The sequence below is a fragment of the Zootoca vivipara genome, chromosome 2 (genome assembly GCF_963506605.1).
Source record: "Zootoca vivipara chromosome 2, rZooViv1.1, whole genome shotgun sequence".
Classification (NCBI taxonomy): Eukaryota; Metazoa; Chordata; class Lepidosauria; order Squamata; family Lacertidae; genus Zootoca; species Zootoca vivipara.
Genome location: NC_083277.1, coordinates 9416343 through 9423887, shown reverse-complemented (window position 1 = coordinate 9423887; position 7545 = coordinate 9416343). Strand labels below are relative to the sequence as shown.

The 7545-nt window shown below is 49.1% G+C and overlaps 1 long non-coding RNA gene across 1 annotated transcript; it reads left to right on the top strand.

Annotated features, from left to right (window-relative positions):
• Nucleotides 1-736: 736 nt before the first annotated feature.
• On the top strand, nt 737-2969 carry LOC132591591 (uncharacterized). The gene is made up of 2 exons (XR_009557049.1): nt 737-1220; nt 2816-2969. It is a non-coding gene; the product is annotated as an uncharacterized LOC132591591 (long non-coding RNA).
• Nucleotides 2970-7545: the final 4576 nt, after the last annotated feature.

Here is a 7545-nt window from a genome sequence, read left to right as displayed (position 1 = left end):
GGGGAGCGCTTCTCTCCCCCGCCGCCTCACCGCGCACCTCCAGCATGAGACTGGGCTTCGGAGCGGCGGTTGGCGGAGCGGCAGTTGGCTGTTCCCTGTGTCCCGAGAGCACGGGTCCAATCCCTGTGTCCCTGGTTGTCCCTCCGTCCAATCCCTGTGTCTCTGGGGGACATGTGCAGTACCCCAGGGACACACGGGACATCTGGACGCAGGGACAACATGGACATTATTATATAGGATATATCAATACAATCCATTTTGTTTTCAACTGCAGCTGGTGCAACACAGAGATAGACTTTCCTCCCACTCTATCCTTCAACCCCATTAGCAAGCAGACTTTTAGGAGTTTTATTCACGGAACCAAGTCGAGGAGACTAAATCAGAACTCCTATGGATTTAGAGCAGCAGATTTTTTTCCCAATTCAAAAAATATCAAGGAAGCCTATGAATGAAAACAGTATCACAACGTACTAGGTGTTTGTTTGTGTAAAAAGCTACTTTACAACTTCTGCCAACTATGGTCAGAACCAAGCAAATGTCCCAGGTGTCCCATCTGGTAACCTTAGACCATAGATTCCCTCCTCCGAAATGCTATTCCTTACCCAGAGAGCCCAAACACCATGCTGCAGTTCTCCTCCAGGGGCATAGCCAGGGGGGCAGGGGGGGCAATTGCCCCCTCCTAGAGCACAAGCGTTCCTAGAGGGGGTACCTAGGCTACACCCCAAAAAAGAAGAGGCTTGCGCGCTTTTCTCCTCTCTCTGTCTTTCCCCCCCCCTCCGTCTCTGGCAAGGAAAAGAGCAGAGGACTGCCCCCTCCCCTTGGGGTGTGTGTGGCCTTTGGCCACGCCCCCTGGGAATCCCGGCCAGCACGTCATCGCCAGCTAGCCAATCGGGTGGCTGGGGGCATGGCCGGGGGCGTGGCCGGATCCCTTTAGCGAGCGGAGAGGCTGGGGAAAATGCTTTGCTTGTGCCTCTACTCGCGGTAAGCAGGGGGCGTGTTTCGGCCCCCTGCTGCAGCCTATCCCTGCTGCCCTGCAGAGGCTCTTGGCTGGCCTATAGGGCCAGCTGGGGGGCGGGGTTTTACTACATTTTGGCCGGCGCGGCAGCATTCAAACCCTTTTTCTGCTGCTGCACCACATCGGATTTCCATCGTTACCTGCCTTCGGAGGGATTTTTCTGCAGCCTCTGCTGAGCCTCATTACCTTCCTGCTTCTCTCCTGGGTAAGTATTGGCAATGTGAGAGTAGCTCAGTGTGTGTGTGTGGGGGGGGGTGTAATTATTATTTTCGCTCTGCAGTCTTTGCCTTATCTCCGTGGAGTATTGTGTGCTGGTGTGTGTGGCTGGGGGGAGAAGACCAGGCGAGCATAGCTGAGCGTGAGGGAAGGGGCTGTTTGACTGTTCATGCTTTCTGTGAAGGTCTTTTGGGCTTGCATTAATTTCTCTGTGCTGCTGATTGCTGCCTCCCCGCCTCTTTTATTTCCCCCCTTTCAATTCGACTGCCCCCCCTCCCTAAGTCCGCTAATTTCGCGTTTAGTGGGGATTCCCCTGCTTTGCCAATTGTTTTGGTGCTTGAGTCTGGACTGGAGGATTTCCTAACTGGGGGAATTTCTTGCAAGCAGCTGCCCTCTCCTTTGGGTCATTGCTGGTGTGTGTGTGTGTTGATGTTATTGAGAGGAATACTCAGCCTCCTTTATTTTTTTTATTCCTAAAACTTTTAAGCAACTGTGGAGCCCCTTCCAGGCATCTTAATTACTCCTTGGTTACCTGGTACATACCGGTAGTTCTTGGCTGGGAACAGTAATTGTTTTTTTTCTCCTGGGTACTTAAGGCCGCATTGTGTAACTCTGCTGGATACTTAACCTTGTCAGCCGGCCACATTGTATCATAGCAACAGTACAGTAATGCTTCTCTTTTGCTTCTCATTTGGTACTGCTGAGTTCCTCAATTTATTTTAGTTCCCGTGCTTGCAATAATTGCTTTTTGCAAGTTGCTTTATCCTTGACCTGAGTGGCTTGTGTTATATTTGACAACATTGCTGAGTTTTCAAATTTAATTTTGCTTTAACTTATATACTTATTAGTTTGACGTTCTGCATTTGGTTTAAAGGAGAATTGGCCAGTGGGCTGGCTATTTTTTTTCTAGAACTCTTTCACAGGACAATTTTACAGTACAATAGTAAATATACGTGTCTCCCACCCATCTCCCACTTTTAATACATACTTTTAATACATACTTTTAATACATTCATTTTATACACCAAAACCCCTCATTTTATACACCAAATCCCCTCATTTACTCATCTCCTCCTTATCATCCTCACCTACCCCACTTCTCACCTCCCCACCCCCACATTTGTCACTGTTGTTTGACTGCTGGTTGGCCTGCCATTAAATTGAAACCTGCTTGTCTGACTGTTTTTGAGAGGAGAGCCTTTTCCCTCCCCCTCCCCACCCCCTTATCTTTTTAAAAATAATAATAATTAAAATACTGCGGTAGAAGGCTGGGTGGAACAAAGTTGGTAAGCTGTTAAAAATCTGAGAGACTGAAGCAGGAGACCGCAGTGGGCACAAAAAAAAAACAAACTGCAAGGGAAAGAGGGGGTCAACCCCAATGCATTTTAAACCTCCTCTCAAGGAGTGGGAGTGAGGGGATAGGTGGGCTGAAGAGGGCCACGAGGAAGGCCTGAGCCCAGAGTCCCACTGGGAAAGACCTCTGGGTTTTGCCTTATTTTAATATTTTTTTCTCGCTCAGTGTAATTATACATTTTTGTTATTTAAACTATAAATTTCGCGAAATTATGTTTTTTTTTCTCAAAGTGACACACGACCTGAGTTATGCTCGGTTTTTTGGCAAAATTTGACACACCAAGCTCAAAAGGTTGCCCATCACTGCTCTAGACCCTTGCCTCCAGTCCTCCAGACCCGCACAGGAGATCGTGCCCTCTGCCTGGCTGTACCCTGCCTCCACCAGGTGAGTTGAGCATGTGTGCTGGGGGGGGGGGCTCTGCCGCCCGCTGCTGCTAGCCCTGGAAGACAGGGTTGCCTTGCAAGAGGGTTTCCGTGTGTCTCTCCCCCCCAACCTGTAAACGGTCCTGTGTTGTGGTTAGAACTTAGAGGAGACCTGGGTTTGAAGCCCCACTCAGACATGAAGTTCAGTGGTCAGCCTTTGGACACCCCCTCCTCTCAGACTGGCCTTCCTTGCAGGGTTGTTGAGAGTGGGAATTGAGGGTGAGGGGGCAATTTTGCCCACCTTGAGCTCTTTGCAGGAGAGCAAGGTTAGAGACATGATCCTGGACCTGTGACCAAATAAATCCAATTCAAAACCTGACTTCAGATAGACAATTGTTGCAGATGGAAGTCCTACTTTTGATAAGGCAGAGGTGTCAAACTCAAATTCATCGGGGGCCGCATCAGCAGTTTGGTCACCCTCAAAGGGCCGGTTGTGTCTGTAGGACTATGTGTCCACTCTTTATTATCATAAATTATTGTCACGGCATTCAATTATTACTGTTTTTTGTAATAATGTAAGCTCATTCCCACCCCCACACGGATCACATTCCTGCGTCGTGGCGTGTGTGTGGGAGGGGATGTAAACGAGGGAAATTTGAACAAAAGGTGGGGATCGGCGGCTTCCGGGGGGGGGGCTCAACTAAACCTTCGGCAGGAAGGAGAAAGCCAGTGCTGGGATTAAAAACCTGCAGATGGAAAGAGGGCTTCCCTCTCCCGCCCTGCGCACACCCAAACCCCGCTAGGCAGCATGCCACACGCTGCAACTCACCCCATGCTTTGGAGAGGGGCAGGAACATGCGGTGCAGTGCCAACTCCCTGCTTTGCTTTTGCATCCTCCCTCCTCAGCGCCAGAGTCCCTTCCCCTCACGCTGAGGGAGGGCAGCGGATTTCCCGAGGAAGAAGGCGGCGGCAGCCCCAGCGGACGTGCATCTTCGCCTCAGAGCTGCTCTTCCCCCCCACCCGCGCTGTTGTCGTCTTCGCCGCCGCCTCTCCCTACCAGGACTGCAGGCAGAGGAGGCTTGAAAACCTCCCCCCCCCCAAAAAAAAAATTCCCCTCCCACCTACTCAAACCGCGAGGCGACTCCATCTGGAGCCCTACATCACGAGGGGCTGAGAGGAGGCGGCGGCAGAGCGGGAAGAGCAGGAACCCGTGCCGTCGTCGTCGCCTCCCTCCCGGCTGCCCCCTGGGGAGCAGCTCCGCCAGAACTGAGAAGCCAAAGGGCGGCTCGGGGGTGGGGGGCAGAGCAAAAGCCAGGCACCCTCCCGAGTGTCTATGAGGAGAAAACGGGGGAAGAGGGAAGAGAAACCCGGCTCCATCAAGAGAGCGGCTGCTGCGCTTCGCCTACTTCCCCCTCAGGCTCACTCCGCGTCCCTTTCGCCCGCTCGCTCGCCCACCTCCCGGATGCAGCCGAGGAGAGGAAGGGAAGCGGCGGGCGGCGGCTCCCCAGTGCCGCCTCACTCGCTCTCGGAGACAACAGCAAAGCCCGCCAAAAAAAAATCCAGCGTTGCTCCGTCCCGGCACCAACTTTGCCGGCGGCGCCTGTAGGGCTTTCCTACCTCCTCGGCGGGCTTCCTCCTCCTCCTCCTCCTGCATCTCACTTCCCCGTCTGGCCGCTGTGCCACCGCCTCCCTCAGCCTCATTCTAAATTGAAATTCCCTGGCCAAGGCCATCAGCGCGGCTCCAGCGCCCCGGCCTCCGCCTGCAGCCCCGCCCCCAGTTTTGACCCTCGGCCAATCGCAGGCTCCAGAACTACTGTCAGCGGCTACTGTCGGCAGCGGCTACGCGGGCCACATGATGAGGTCTGGCGGGCCGGATTAGGCCCCCGGGCCTTGTGTTTGACACCCGTGCGATAAGGGATGCTCATTTTCCTTTTGAACATAGTCATAATACTTCTTAGGATTCCTTTGTATTCAAATAATATATTGCCTATTTTTATGCCCTGGGGTGTGTGTGCCAAACTGGGTCTGTTTCGGGTCGGATCCTCCCTCCGCAAGTGCGCGCAGGGCTGGGCTGCGAGGAAAAGGGAAGGGGCAGCAATCCATGTGGGTGCAGGGCAATGATAGCCACCATTTTGTTGGTGCCACATGTGCACCATGTGTGGGAAGTTTTACCTGTTGAACTCTTTCTAGCGGCCTACGGGGGTTTAAAATAAATAAACTGTTTTCCAGTCTGGATTTGAAGTTGATAGATAAATAGTTGATACTGTTAATAATTTTAATAAATAAAAAACTTGGGAAAACTTGATCCTGGACCTGTGACCAAATAAATCCAATTCAAAACCTGACTTCAGATAGACAGTTGCTGCAGATGGAAGTTCTACTTTTGATAAGGGATGCTCATTTTCCTTTTGATCATAGTCATAATACTTCTTAGGATTCCTTTGTATTCAAATAATATATTGCCTATTTTTATGCCCTTTTTATGCCAATAATATATTGCCTATTTGGCCCGGTAGTGTTCTTTTTTCTGAATTTGGTCACACACACCCCTTTAGACCTGAGCTTGGCTCCTGTTACTCAGAGCAAAAAAACATTAGTACACTGGCGAGCAGAGGTGAATTATATTTGATTTGTTAGTAGATTAAGGTAATTTAATCTTTGTTGGTTAGCAATTTAAATTTATATCCGTGGTAGAGGCTTGTTATTTCAGTTCATTTGTGGACAGGGTTTGGTGCCTGATTTGAAGTAAAGTAATAATTATATAACAAATAGGGTGGCAATTTATTTGATGGTTGATCGTTGCAGGAAATCTTGGGGCTTGATTTGCATGGAAGTCCACCTTTCTCTTTCTCACCTTTCTCTCTTTCTCTCTTTCTCCCCCACCCCCTCAGCAGGAGGACAGGCCTGAAAACCATTTTGACTCCAAAACTGACCAAATGTTTCTCTATGAGGAGGGAGGCAATGGGGGGGAAATACCTCCCCTTTGTCTCTCTGCTCACAGATCCTGCCTTAAGGGCACATTTCAGGGCACATTTAAGATATGAATTGGGTGTGAGTCTGTGTTCTGGCTCAGGAATTAAGTATTTATCATTTCAAAAGAATGGCCAGGCCCCCTGGTAATCCAACATTACAGGTAACTTTCCATACAGGAAAAATAATCATTACCTTAATAATAACAATATAAATAGATTTATTGAACTGAAACAGCAACATTACAGCATATGTTATTTGCTGAAACAAACATCCATGTTTGTTAACCAATTTGGCTAAACAAAAACAATATATATATTTTAAGAAACTTAGACTGTCAGCCCAGCCTACACATGAAAAACTTAAATACTGTCCACTCCAAACAATCAGAAAAATATTGTTTCTATTCTATTCACTGGACTTCTTGAAACTTATCACTGAAGGGGTTGTTGTTTCTGTATTTCTAGGTTTGTAGAACAATAGGATTAAGGTCTTTTTCTCAACTCTGTTCATAACATTTTTGCTGTGAAGAAGGGGCATGTGATCTCTGTTGAGTCAAATTCAGTTTTGAGAACTGCAAAAGTAAACCAAGCATCTGTCATAATATCTTGTAGGCAGTGAAACTGCCCAATGATCTTACAAAAACCTCTGGAAGAGCATGACATTGTGAATGGATTAATGGAATTTATTTACCCAAAAAAATTAAACATATACAACCTTATTCTACATGATTAAAAAACTAATCTTTATTTCATGATGGAACAACCTTTGGATGGTAATATATTTTCCTCAAAAAGCATTTTATTTAAAAAATTTGATTTAAATAAAAAAATCCGTTTTTTAAGAAATAATTGATTTTTCTCCCCCCTGCTCGGCACGCAATTATATATAATAAAATTTTGGTTTCATTTTTGCCTTTTCCGTGCTAAAATGTCACAACCTGGACGACCATAGCTTGCCCCCCCCCCTAGATTTGATCCTGGCTACGCCCATGTTCTCCTCTTTGACTTGCCAGACCATCGTCCTCTGGCCTGGCTGTGTCAGGAATGCCTCCTCCTTGGTGCTCGTAAGTTCCAAGCCCCAAACGCGCATAACTCCGGTCTACTTTGCAGGGCTGTTGTAACAAGGACACCCTACGCCACGGCCCTGCCTCCCCCACGTTGGGAAATGGGTGTAAAAACGACCGGATCCCCATCCCTCCCCTCTCTCCCTGCAATGGAGATCGAACGGGGATCGAACCTGAGACCTTCTCATGAAAAAAACAGGATAACAGATCTTGTTTGGAAGGAGAATTTGTGTGTTCTGAGAGGGAGGGACCACTCATTCCTCCCCATGGGGTCAGTGAGCTCCGCTTCCTAGAGAGGCAGGAAGGTTTGGAGGGGGGGAGCCAAGGTTGGAGGGGGGAGGGGCCTCCATCCACATTTCCAGAAGAGGAGCCGGTTGCGGAGGAGAGGAAAAAAGGTACAGAACATCTTGGGGTTGGGGTGGGGGAGATTTGGGGTTGTGGAGATGGGGAGGGCGTGCTTTTCCTCCCCCTGAATCAGCAAACAGGGCAGTTGGGAAGGAAGGGCAGGCTTTTGGGCGGGGGGGGGGAGGATGAAAGCAAAGTAGGGGAGTGTTCCCCCCTC